At 51.3% G+C, this 11,358-nt stretch overlaps 1 long non-coding RNA gene across 1 annotated transcript; it reads right to left on the bottom strand.

Annotated features, from left to right (window-relative positions):
• Nucleotides 1–5,803: 5,803 nt before the first annotated feature.
• Nucleotides 5,804–10,930, bottom strand: LOC143175317 (uncharacterized). Its single transcript, XR_013000143.1, has 3 exons — nucleotides 10,853–10,930; nucleotides 10,153–10,240; nucleotides 5,804–5,862 (listed from the first exon to the last, which is right to left on the bottom strand). It is a non-coding gene; the product is annotated as an uncharacterized LOC143175317 (long non-coding RNA).
• Between the last annotated feature and the right edge of the window lie 428 nt (nucleotides 10,931–11,358).

Raw genomic sequence — 11,358 nt, 5'->3', positions numbered from 1 at the left:
TGTCCGGCCCCATGAGATGGTGGTTTTCTCGGCCCCTGGTGGTGCGTGGTCTTTCCCGCTGCACAGATTCATGCGCCAGGGCCTATTGCAGACAATGCACTTTAATTTATTGCGCTATCTGTAATAGCACCCGAGATATCACCAGATATATATTGGATTTTTCCTTGACCCTGACAGCCCGGCCCCATGTGTCGATGGTTTTCTCGGTCCCTCGTGGTCCGAGGTCGATCCCGCTGCACAGATTCATGCGCCAGGTCCCCCTGCAGATAATTCACTTTGATTTATTGCGCTATCTCTAATAGCACCCGAGATATCACCAGATATATATAGGATTTTTCCCTGACCCTGAGTGTCCGACCCCATCAGACGGTGTTTTTCTCGGCCCCTGGTGGTGCGTGGTCTTTCCCGCTGCACAGATTCATGCGCCAGGGCCTATTGCAGACAATGCACTTTAATTTATTGCGCTATCTGTAATAGCACCCGAGATATCACCAGATATATATTGGATTTTTCCTTGACCCTGACAGCCCGGCCCCATGTGTCGATGGTTTTCTCGGTCCCTCGTGGTCCGAGGTCGATCCCGCTGCACAGATTCATGCGCCAGGTCCCCCTGCAGATAATTCACTTTGATTTATTGCGCTATCTCTAATAGCACCCGAGATATCACCAGATATATATTGGATTTTTCCATGACCCTGAGTGTCCGGCCCCATGGGACGGTAGTTTTCTCGGCCCCTGGTGGTCCGAGGTCGTTCCCGCTGCACCGATTCATGCGCTAGGGCCTCCTGCCGACAATGCAGTTTGATTTATTGCGCTATCTGTAATAGCACACGAGATATCACCAGATATATATTGGATTTTTCCTTGACCCTGACAGTCCGGCCCCATGTGTCGATGGTTTTCTCGGTCCCTCGTGGTCCGAGGTCGATCACGCTGCACAGATTCATGCGCCAGGGCCCCCTGCAGATAATTCACTTTGATTTATTGCCCTGTCTCTAATAGCACCCGAGATATCACCAGATATATATTGGATTTTCCCCTGACCCTGACAGCCCGGCCCCATGTGTCGATGGTTTTCTCGGCCCCTGGTAGTCCGAGGTCGATCACGCTGCACAGATTCATGCGCCAGGGCCTCCTACAGACAATGCACTTTGATTTATTGCGCTATCTCTAATAGCACCCGAAATATCACCAGATATATATTGGATTTTTCCCTGACCCTGACAGTCCGACCCCATGAGGCGGTGGTTTTCTTGGCCCCTGGTGGTCCGAGGTCGAAACCGCTGCAGAGATTCATGCGCCAGGGCATCCTACAGACAATGCACTTTGATTTATTGCGCTATCTGTAATAGCACCCGAGATATTACCAGGAATATATTGTATTTTCCCCTGACCCTGAGTGTCCGGCCCCATGAGATGGTGGTTTTCTCGGCCCATGGTTGTCCGTGGTCGTCCCCGCTGCACAGATTCATGCTCCAGAGCCTCCTGTAGATAATTCACTTTGGTTTATTGCCCTATCTCTAATAGCACCCGAGATATCACCAGATATATATTGGATTTTTCCGTGACCCTGACAGTCCGGCCCCATGTGTCGGTGATTTTCTCGGCCCCTGGTGGTCCGAGGTCGTTCCCGCTGCACCGATTCATGCGCTAGGGCCTCCTACAGACAATGCACTTTGATTTATTGCGCTATCTGTAATAGCACCCGAGATATCACCAGATATATATTGGATTTTTCCCTGACCCTGACAGTCCGGCCCCATGTCTCGGTGGTTTTCTCGGCCCCTGGTGGTCCGAGGTCGATCCCGCTGCACAGATTCATGCGCCAGGGCCCCCTGCAGATAATTCACTTTGATTTATTACGCTATCTCTATTAGCACCCGAGATATCACCAGATATATATTGTATTTTCCCCTGACCCTGACAGTCCGGCCCCATGTCTCGGTGATTTTCTCGGCCCCTGGTGGTCCGAGGTCGATCCCGCTGCACAGATTCATGCGCCAGGGCCTCCTACAGACAATGCTCTTTGATTTATTGCGCTATCTCTAATAGCACCCGAGATTTCACCAGATATATATTGGATTTTTCCTTGACCCTGACAGTCCGGCCCCATGTGTCGATGGTTTTCTCGGTCCCTCGTGGTCCGAGGTCGATCCCGCTGCACAGATTCATGCGCCAGGGCCCCATGCAGACAATGCACTTTGATTTATTGCGCTGTCTCTAATAGCACCCGAGATATCACCAGATATATATTGGATTTTTCCCTGACCCTGACAGTCCGGCCCCATGAGCCAGTGATTTTCTCGGTCCCTCATGGTCCGAGGTCGATCCCGCTGCACAGATTCATGCGCCAGGTCCCCCTGCAGATAATTCACTTTGATTTATTGCGCTGTCTCTAATAGCACCCGAGATATCACCAGATACATATTGGATTTTTCCCTGACCCTGAGTGCCCGGCCCCATGGGACGGTAGTTTTCTCGGCCCCTGGTGGTCCGAGGTCGTTCCCGCTGCACCGATTCATGCGCTAGGGCCTCCTGCAGACAATGCACTTTGATTTATTGCGCTATCTGTAATAGCACCCGAGATATCACCATATATATATTGGATTTTTCTCTGACACTGAGTGTCCGACCCCTTGAGACGGTGGTTTTCTCGGCCCCTGGTGGTCCGAGGTCGATCCCGCTGCACAGATTCATGCGCCAGGTCCCCCTGCAGATAATTCACTTTGATTTATTGCGCTGTCTCTAATAGCACCCGAGATATCACCAGATACATATTGGATTTTTCCCTGACCCTGAGTGTCCGGCCCCATGGGACGGTAGTTTTCTCGGCCCCTGGTGGTCCGAGGTCGTTCCCGCTGCACCGATTCATGCGCTAGGGCCTCCTGCAGACAATGCACTTTGATTTATTGCGCTATCTGTAATAGCACCCGAGATATCACCATATATATATTGGATTTTTCTCTGACACTGAGGGTCCGACCCCTTGAGACGGTGGTTTTCTCGGCCCCTGGTGGTCCGAGGTCGATCCCGCTGAACAGATTCATGCGCCAGGTCCCCCTGCAGATAATTCACTTTGATTTATTGCGCTATCTCTAATAGCACCCGAGATATCACCAGATATATATTGTATTTTCCCCTGACCCTGAGTGTCCGGCCCCATGTCTCGGTGATTTTCTCGGCCCCTGGTAGTCCGAGGTCGATCCCGCTGCACAGATTCATGCGCCAGGGCCTCCTACAGACAATGCTCTTTGATTTATTGCGTTATCTCTAATAGCACCCGAGATATCACCAGATATATATTGGATTTTTCCTTGACCCTGACAGTCCGGCCCCATGTGTCGATGGTTTTCTCGGTCCCTCGTGGTCCGAGGTCGATCCCGCTGCACAGATTCATGCGCCAGGGCCCCATGCAGACAATGCACTTTGATTTATTGCGCTGTCTCTAATAGCACCCGAGATATCACCAGATATATATTGGATTTTTCCCTGACCCTGACAGTCCGGCCCCATGGGCCAGTGATTTTCTCGGTCCCTCATGGTCCGAGGTCGATCCCGCTGCACAGATTCATGCGCCAGGTCCCCCTGCAGATAATTCACTTTGATTTATTGCGCTGTCTCTAATAGCACCCGAGATATCACCAGATACATATTGGATTTTTCCCTGACCCTGAGTGTCCGGCCCCATGGGACGGTAGTTTTCTCGGCCCCTGGTGGTCCGAGGTCGTTCCCGCTGCACCGATTCATGCGCTAGGGCCTCCTGCAGACAATGCACTTTGATTTATTGCGCTATCTGTAATAGCACCCGAGATATCACCATATATATATATTGGATTTTTCTCTGACACTGAGTGTCCGACCCCTTGAGACGGTGGTTTTCTCGGCCCCTGGTGGTCCGAGGTCGATCCCGCTGCACAGATTCATGCGCCAGGTCCCCCTGCAGATAATTCACTTTGATTTATTGCGCTGTCTCTAATAGCACCCGAGATATCACCAGATACATATTGGATTTTTCCCTGACCCTGAGTGTCCGGCCCCATGGGACGGTAGTTTTCTCGGCCCCTGGTGGTCCGAGGTCGTTCCCGCTGCACAGATTCATGCGCCTGGGCCTCCTACAGACGATGCACTTTGATTTATTGCGCTATTTGTAATAGCACCCGAGATATCACCAGATATATATTGGATTTTTCCCTGACCCAGTGTGTCCGGCCCCATGAGACGGTGGTTTTCTCGGCCTCTGGTTGTCCGAGGTCGTTCCCGCTGCACAGATTCATGCGCCGGGGCCCCCTGCAGATAATTCACTTTGATTTATTGCGCTATCTCTAATAGCACTAGAGATATCACCAGATATATGCTCGATTTTTACATGACCTTGGGTGGCGGATACCGAAAATCTGTAATTTTCTCGGCCCCTGGTGGTCCGAGGTAGTTCCTGCTACACAGATTCATTCGCCAGTGCCTCCTACAGACAATGCACTTTGATTTATTGCGCTATCTCTAATAGCACCCGAGATATCACCAGATATATATTGGATTTTTCCCTGACCCTGAGTGTCCGGCCCCATGGGACGGTAGTTTTCTCGGCCCCTGGTGGTCCGAGGTCGTTCCCGCTGCTCAGATTCATGCGCTAGGGCCTCCTGCAGACAATGCACTTTGATTTATTGCCCTATCTCTAATAGCACCCGAGATATCACCAGATATATATTGGATTTTTCCATGACGCTGAGTGTCCGACCCCATGAGACGGTAGTTTTCTCGGCCCCTGGTGTTCCGAGGTCGTTCCCCTCTGCACAGATTCATGCGCTGGGCCCTCCTGCAGACATTGCTCTTTGATTCATTGCGCTATCTGTAATAGCACCCGAAATATCACCAGATATATATTGGATTTTTCCCTGACCCTGACAGTTCGACCCCATGAGGCGGTGGTTTTCTCGGCCCCTGGTGGTCCGAGGTCGAACCCGCTGCAGAGATTGATGCGCCAGGGCATCCTACAGACAATTCACTTTGATTTATTGCGCTGTCTCTAATAGCACCCGAGATATCACCAGATACATATTGGATTTTTCCCTGACCCTGAGTGTCCGGCCCCATGGGACGGTAGTTTTCTCGGCCCCTGGTGGTCCGAGGTCGTTCCCGCTGCACCGATTCATGCGCTAGGGCCTCCTGCAGACAATGCACTTTGATTTATTGCGCTATCTGTAATAGCACCCGAGATATCACCATATATATATATTGGATTTTTCTCTGACACTGAGTGTCCGACGCCTTGAGACGGTGGTTTTCTCGGCCCCTGGTGGTCCGAGGTCGATCCCGCTGCACAGATTCATGCGCCAGGTCCCCCTGCAGATAATTCACTTTGATTTATTGCGCTATCTGTAATAGCACCCGAGATATCACCAGGTACATATTGTATTTTCCCCTGACCCTGAGTGTCCGGCCCCATGAGATGGTGGTTTTCTCGGCCCATGGTTGTCCGAGGTCGTCCCCGCTGCACAGATTCATGCGCCATAGCCTCCTGTAGATAATTCACTTTGGTTTATTGCCCTATCTCTAATAGCACCCGAGATATCACCAGATATATATTGGATTTTTCCGTGACCCTGACAGTCCGGCCCTATGTGTCGGTGATTTTCTCGGACCCTGGTGGTCCGAGGTCGATCCCGCTGCACACATTCATGCGCCAGGGCCTCCTGCAGTTAATTCACTGTGGTTTATTGCGCTCTCTCTAATAGCACCCGAGATATCACAAGATATATATAGGATTTTTCCCTGACCCTGAGTGTCCGACCCCATCAGACGGTGTTTTTCTCGGCCCCTGGTGGTGCGTGGTCTTTCCCGCTGCACAGATTCATGCGCCAGGGCCTATTGTAGACAATGCACTTTAATTTATTGCGCTATCTGTAATAGCACCCGAGATATCACCAGATATATATTGGATTTTTCCATGACCCTGAGTGTCCGGCCCCATGGGACGGTAGTTTTCTCGGCCCCTGGTGGTCCGAGGTCGTTCCCGCTGCACCGATTCATGCGCTAGGGCCTCCTGCCGACAATGCAGTTTGATTTATTGCGCTATCTGTAATAGCACACGAGATATCACCAGATATATATTGGATTTTTCCTTGACCCTGACAGTCCGGCCCCATGTGTCGATGGTTTTCTCGGTCCCTCGTGGTCCGAGGTCGATCACGCTGCACAGATTCATGCGCCAGGGCCCCCTGCAGATAATTCACTTTGATTTATTGCCCTGTCTCTAATAGCACCCGAGATATCACCAGATATATATTGGATTTTCCCCTGACCCTGACAGCCCGGCCCCATGTGTCGATGGTTTTCTCGGCCCCTGGTGGTCCGAGGTCGATCACGCTGCACAGATTCATGCGCCAGGGCCTCCTGTAGATAATTCACTTTGGTTTATTGCCCTATCTCTAATAGCACCCGAGATATCACCAGATATATATTGGATTTTTCCGTGACCCTGACAGTCCGGCCCCATGTGTCGGTGATTTCCTCGGCCCCTGGTGGTCCGAGGTCGTTCCCGCTGCGCCGATTCATGCGCTAGGGCCTCCTACAGACAATGCACTTTGATTTATTGCGCTATCTGTAATAGCACCCGAGATATCACCAGATATATATTGGATTTTTCCCTGACCCTGACAGTCCGGCCCCATGTCTCGGTGGTTTTCTCGGCCCCTGGTGGTCCGAGGTCGATCCCGCTGCACAGATTCATGCGCCAGGGCCCCCTGCAGATAATTCACTTTGATTTATTACGCTATCTCTATTAGCACCCGAGATATCACCAGATATATATTGTATTTTCCCCTGACCCTGACAGTCCGGCCCCATGTCTCGGTGATTTTCTCGGCCCCTGGTGGTCCGAGGTCGATCCCGCTGCACAGATTCATGCGCCAGGGCCTCCTACAGACAATGCTCTTTGATTTATTGCGCTATCTCTAATAGCACCCGAGATTTCACCAGATATATATTGGATTTTTCCTTGACCCTGACAGTCCGGCCCCATGTGTCGATGGTTTTCTCGGTCCCTCGTGGTCCGAGGTCGATCCCGCTGCACAGATTCATGCGCCAGGGCCCCATGCAGACAATGCACTTTGATTTATTGCGCTGTCTCTAATAGCACCCGAGATATCACCAGATATATATTGGATTTTTCCCTGACCCTGACAGTCCGGCCCCATGAGCCAGTGATTTTCTCGGTCCCTCATGGTCCGAGGTCGATCCCGCTGCACAGATTCATGCGCCAGGTCCCCCTGCAGATAATTCACTTTGATTTATTGCGCTGTCTCTAATAGCACCCGAGATATCACCAGATACATATTGGATTTTTCCCTGACCCTGAGTGTCCGGCCCCATGGGACGGTAGTTTTCTCGGCCCCTGGTGGTCCGAGGTCGTTCCCGCTGCACCGATTCATGCGCTAGGGCCTCCTGCAGACAATGCACTTTGATTTATTGCGCTATCTGTAATAGCACCCGAGATATCACCATATATATATTGGATTTTTCTCTGACACTGAGTGTCCGACCCCTTGAGACGGTGGTTTTCTCGGCCCCTGGTGGTCCGAGGTCGATCCCGCTGCACAGATTCATGCGCCAGGTCCCCCTGCAGATAATTCACTTTGATTTATTGCGCTGTCTCTAATAGCACCCGAGATATCACCAGATACATATTGGATTTTTCCCTGACCCTGAGTGTCCGGCCCCATGGGACGGTAGTTTTCTCGGCCCCTGGTGGTCCGAGGTCGTTCCCGCTGCACCGATTCATGCGCTAGGGCCTCCTGCAGACAATGCACTTTGATTTATTGCGCTATCTGTAATAGCACCCGAGATATCACCATATATATATTGGATTTTTCTCTGACACTGAGGGTCCGACCCCTTGAGACGGTGGTTTTCTCGGCCCCTGGTGGTCCGAGGTCGATCCCGCTGAACAGATTCATGCGCCAGGTCCCCCTGCAGATAATTCACATTGATTTATTGCGCTATCTCTAATAGCACCCGAGATATCACCAGATATATATTGTATTTTCCCCTGACCCTGAGTGTCCGGCCCCATGTCTCGGTGATTTTCTCGGCCCCTGGTGGTCCGAGGTCGATCCCGCTGCACAGATTCATGCGCCAGGGCCTCCTACAGACAATGCTCTTTGATTTATTGCGCTATCTCTAATAGCACCCGAGATATCACCAGATATATATTGGATTTTTCCTTGACCCTGACAGTCCGGCCCCATGTGTCGATGGTTTTCTCGGTCCCTCGTGGTCCGAGGTCGATCCCGCTGCACAGATTCATGCGCCAGGGCCCCATGCAGACAATGCACTTTGATTTATTGCGCTGTCTCTAATAGCACCCGAGATATCACCATATATATATATTGGATTTTTCTCTGACACTGAGTGTCCGACCCCTTGAGACGGTGGTTTTCTCGGCCCCTGGTGGTCCGAGGTCGATCCCGCTGCACAGATTCATGCGCCAGGTCCCCCTGCAGATAATTCACTTTGATTTATTGCGCTGTCTCTAATAGCACCCGAGATATCACCAGATACATATTGGATTTTTCCCTGACCCTGAGTGTCCGGCCCCATGGGACGGTAGTTTTCTCGGCCCCTGGTGGTCCGAGGTCGTTCCCGCTGCACAGATTCATGCGCCTGGGCCTCCTACAGACGATGCACTTTGATTTATTGCGCTATTTGTAATAGCACCCGAGATATCACCAGATATATATTGGATTTTTCCCTGTCCCAGTGTGTCCGGCCCCATGAGACGGTGGTTTTCTCGGCCTCTGGTTGTCCGAGGTCGTTCCCGCTGCACAGATTCATGCGCCGGGGCCCCCTGCAGATAATTCACTTTGATTTATTGCGCTATCTCTAATAGCACTAGAGATATCACCAGATATATGCTCGATTTTTACATGACCTTGGGTGGCGGATACCGAAAATCTGTAATTTTCTCGGCCCCTGGTGGTCCGAGGTAGTTCCTGCTGCACAGATTCATTCGCCAGTGCCTCCTACAGACAATGCACTTTGATTTATTGCGCTATCTCTAATAGCACCCGAGATATCACCAGATATATATTGGATTTTTCCCTGACCCTGAGTGTCCGGCCCCATGGGACGGTAGTTTTCTCGGCCCCTGGTGGTCCGAGGTCGTTCCCGCTGCTCAGATTCATGCGCTAGGGCCTCCTGCAGACAATGCACTTTGATTTATTGCGCTATCTGTGATAGCACCCGAGATATCAGCATATATATATTGGATTTTTCTCTGACCCTGCCAGTCCGGCCCCATGTCTCGGTGGTTTTCTCGGCCCCTGGTGGTCCGAGGTCGATCCCGATGAACAGATTCATGCGCCAGGGCTTCCTGCAGACAGTTCACTTTGGTTTATTGGGCTATCTCTAATAGCACCCGAGATAACACCAGATATATGCTGGATATTTACATGACCTTGGGTGACGGATTCCGAATATCTGTAATTTTCTCTGCCCCTGGTGGTCCGAGGTCGATCCCGCTGCACAGATTCATGCGCCAGGGCCCCATGCAGACAATGCACTTTGATTTATTGCGCTGTCTCTAATAGCACCCGAGATATCACCAGATATATATTGGATTTTTCCCTGACCCTGACAGTCCGGCCCCATGAGCCAGTGATTTTCTCGGTCCCTCATGGTCCGAGGTCGATCCCGCTGCACAGATTCATGCGCCAGGTCCCCCTGCAGATAATTCACTTTGGTTTATTGCCCTATCTCTAATAGCACCCGAGATATCACCAGATATATATTGGATTTTTCCATGACGCTGAGTGTCCGACCCCATGAGACGGTAGTTTTCTCGGCCCCTGGTGTTCCGAGGTCGTTCCCCTCTGCACAGATTCATGCGCTGGGCCCTCCTGCAGACATTGCTCTTTGATTCATTGCGCTATCTTTAATAGCACCCGAAATATCACCAGATATATATTGGATTTTTCCCTGACCCTGACAGTTCGACCCCATGAGGCGGTGGTTTTCTCGGCCCCTGGTGGTCCGAGGTCGAACCCGCTGCAGAGATTGATGCGCCAGGGCATCCTACAGACAATGCACTTTGATTTATTGCGCTATCTGTAATAGCACCCGAGATATCACCAGGTATATATTGTATTTTCCCCTGACCATGAGTGTCCGGCCCCATGAGATGGTGGTTTTCTCGGCCCCTGGTGGTGCGTGGTCTTTCCCGCTGCACAGATTCATGCGCCAGGGCCTATTGCAGACAATGCACTTTAATTTATTGCGCTATCTGTAATAGCACCCGAGATATCACCAGATATATATTGGATTTTTCCTTGACCCTGACAGCCCGGCCCCATGTGTCGATGGTTTTCTCGGTCCCTCGTGGTCCGAGGTCGATCCCGCTGCACAGATTCATGCGCCAGGTCCCCCTGCAGATAATTCACTTTGATTTATTGCGCTATCTCTAATAGCACCCGAGATATCACCAGATATATATTGGATTTTTCCATGACCCTGAGTGTCCGGCCCCATGGGACGGTAGTTTTCTCGGCCCCTGGTGGTCCGAGGTCGTTCCCGCTGCACCGATTCATGCGCTAGGGCCTCCTGCCGACAATGCAGTTTGATTTATTGCGCTATCTGTAATAGCACACGAGATATCACCAGATATATATTGGATTTTTCCCTGACCCTGACAGTCCGACCCCATGAGGCGGTGGTTTTCTTGGCCCCTGGTGGTCCGAGGTCGAACCCGCTGCAGAGATTCATGCGCCAGGGCATCCTACAGACAATGCACTTTGATTTATTGCGCTATCTGTAATAGCACCCGAGATATTACCAGGTATATATTGTATTTTCCCCTGACCCTGAGTGTCCGGCCCCATGAGATGGTGGTTTTCTCGGCCCATGGTTGTCCGTGGTCGTCCCCGCTGCACAGATTCATGCTCCAGAGCCTCCTGTAGATAATTCACTTTGGTTTATTGCCCTATCTCTAATAGCACCCGAGATATCACCAGATATATATTGGATTTTTCCGTGACCCTGACAGTCCGGCCCCATGTGTCGGTGATTTTCTCGGCCCCTGGTGGTCCGAGGTCGTTCCCGCTGCACCGATTCATGCGCTAGGGCCTCCTACAGACAATGCACTTTGATTTATTGCGCTATCTGTAATAGCACCCGAGATATCACCAGATATATATTGGATTTTTCCGTGACCCTGACAGTCCGGCCCCATGTGTCGGTGATTTTCTCGGCCCCTGGTGGTCCGAGGTCGTTCCCGCTGCACCGATTCATGCGCTAGGGCCTCCTACAGACAATGCACTTTGATTTATTGCGCTATCTGTAATAGCACCCGAGATATCACCAGATATA

This window comes from Nomia melanderi, unplaced genomic scaffold (genome assembly GCF_051020985.1).
Source record: "Nomia melanderi isolate GNS246 unplaced genomic scaffold, iyNomMela1 scaffold0036, whole genome shotgun sequence".
NCBI lineage: Eukaryota > Metazoa > Arthropoda > Insecta > Hymenoptera > Halictidae > Nomia > Nomia melanderi.
This window is presented reverse-complemented; position numbering and strand designations above follow the sequence as displayed.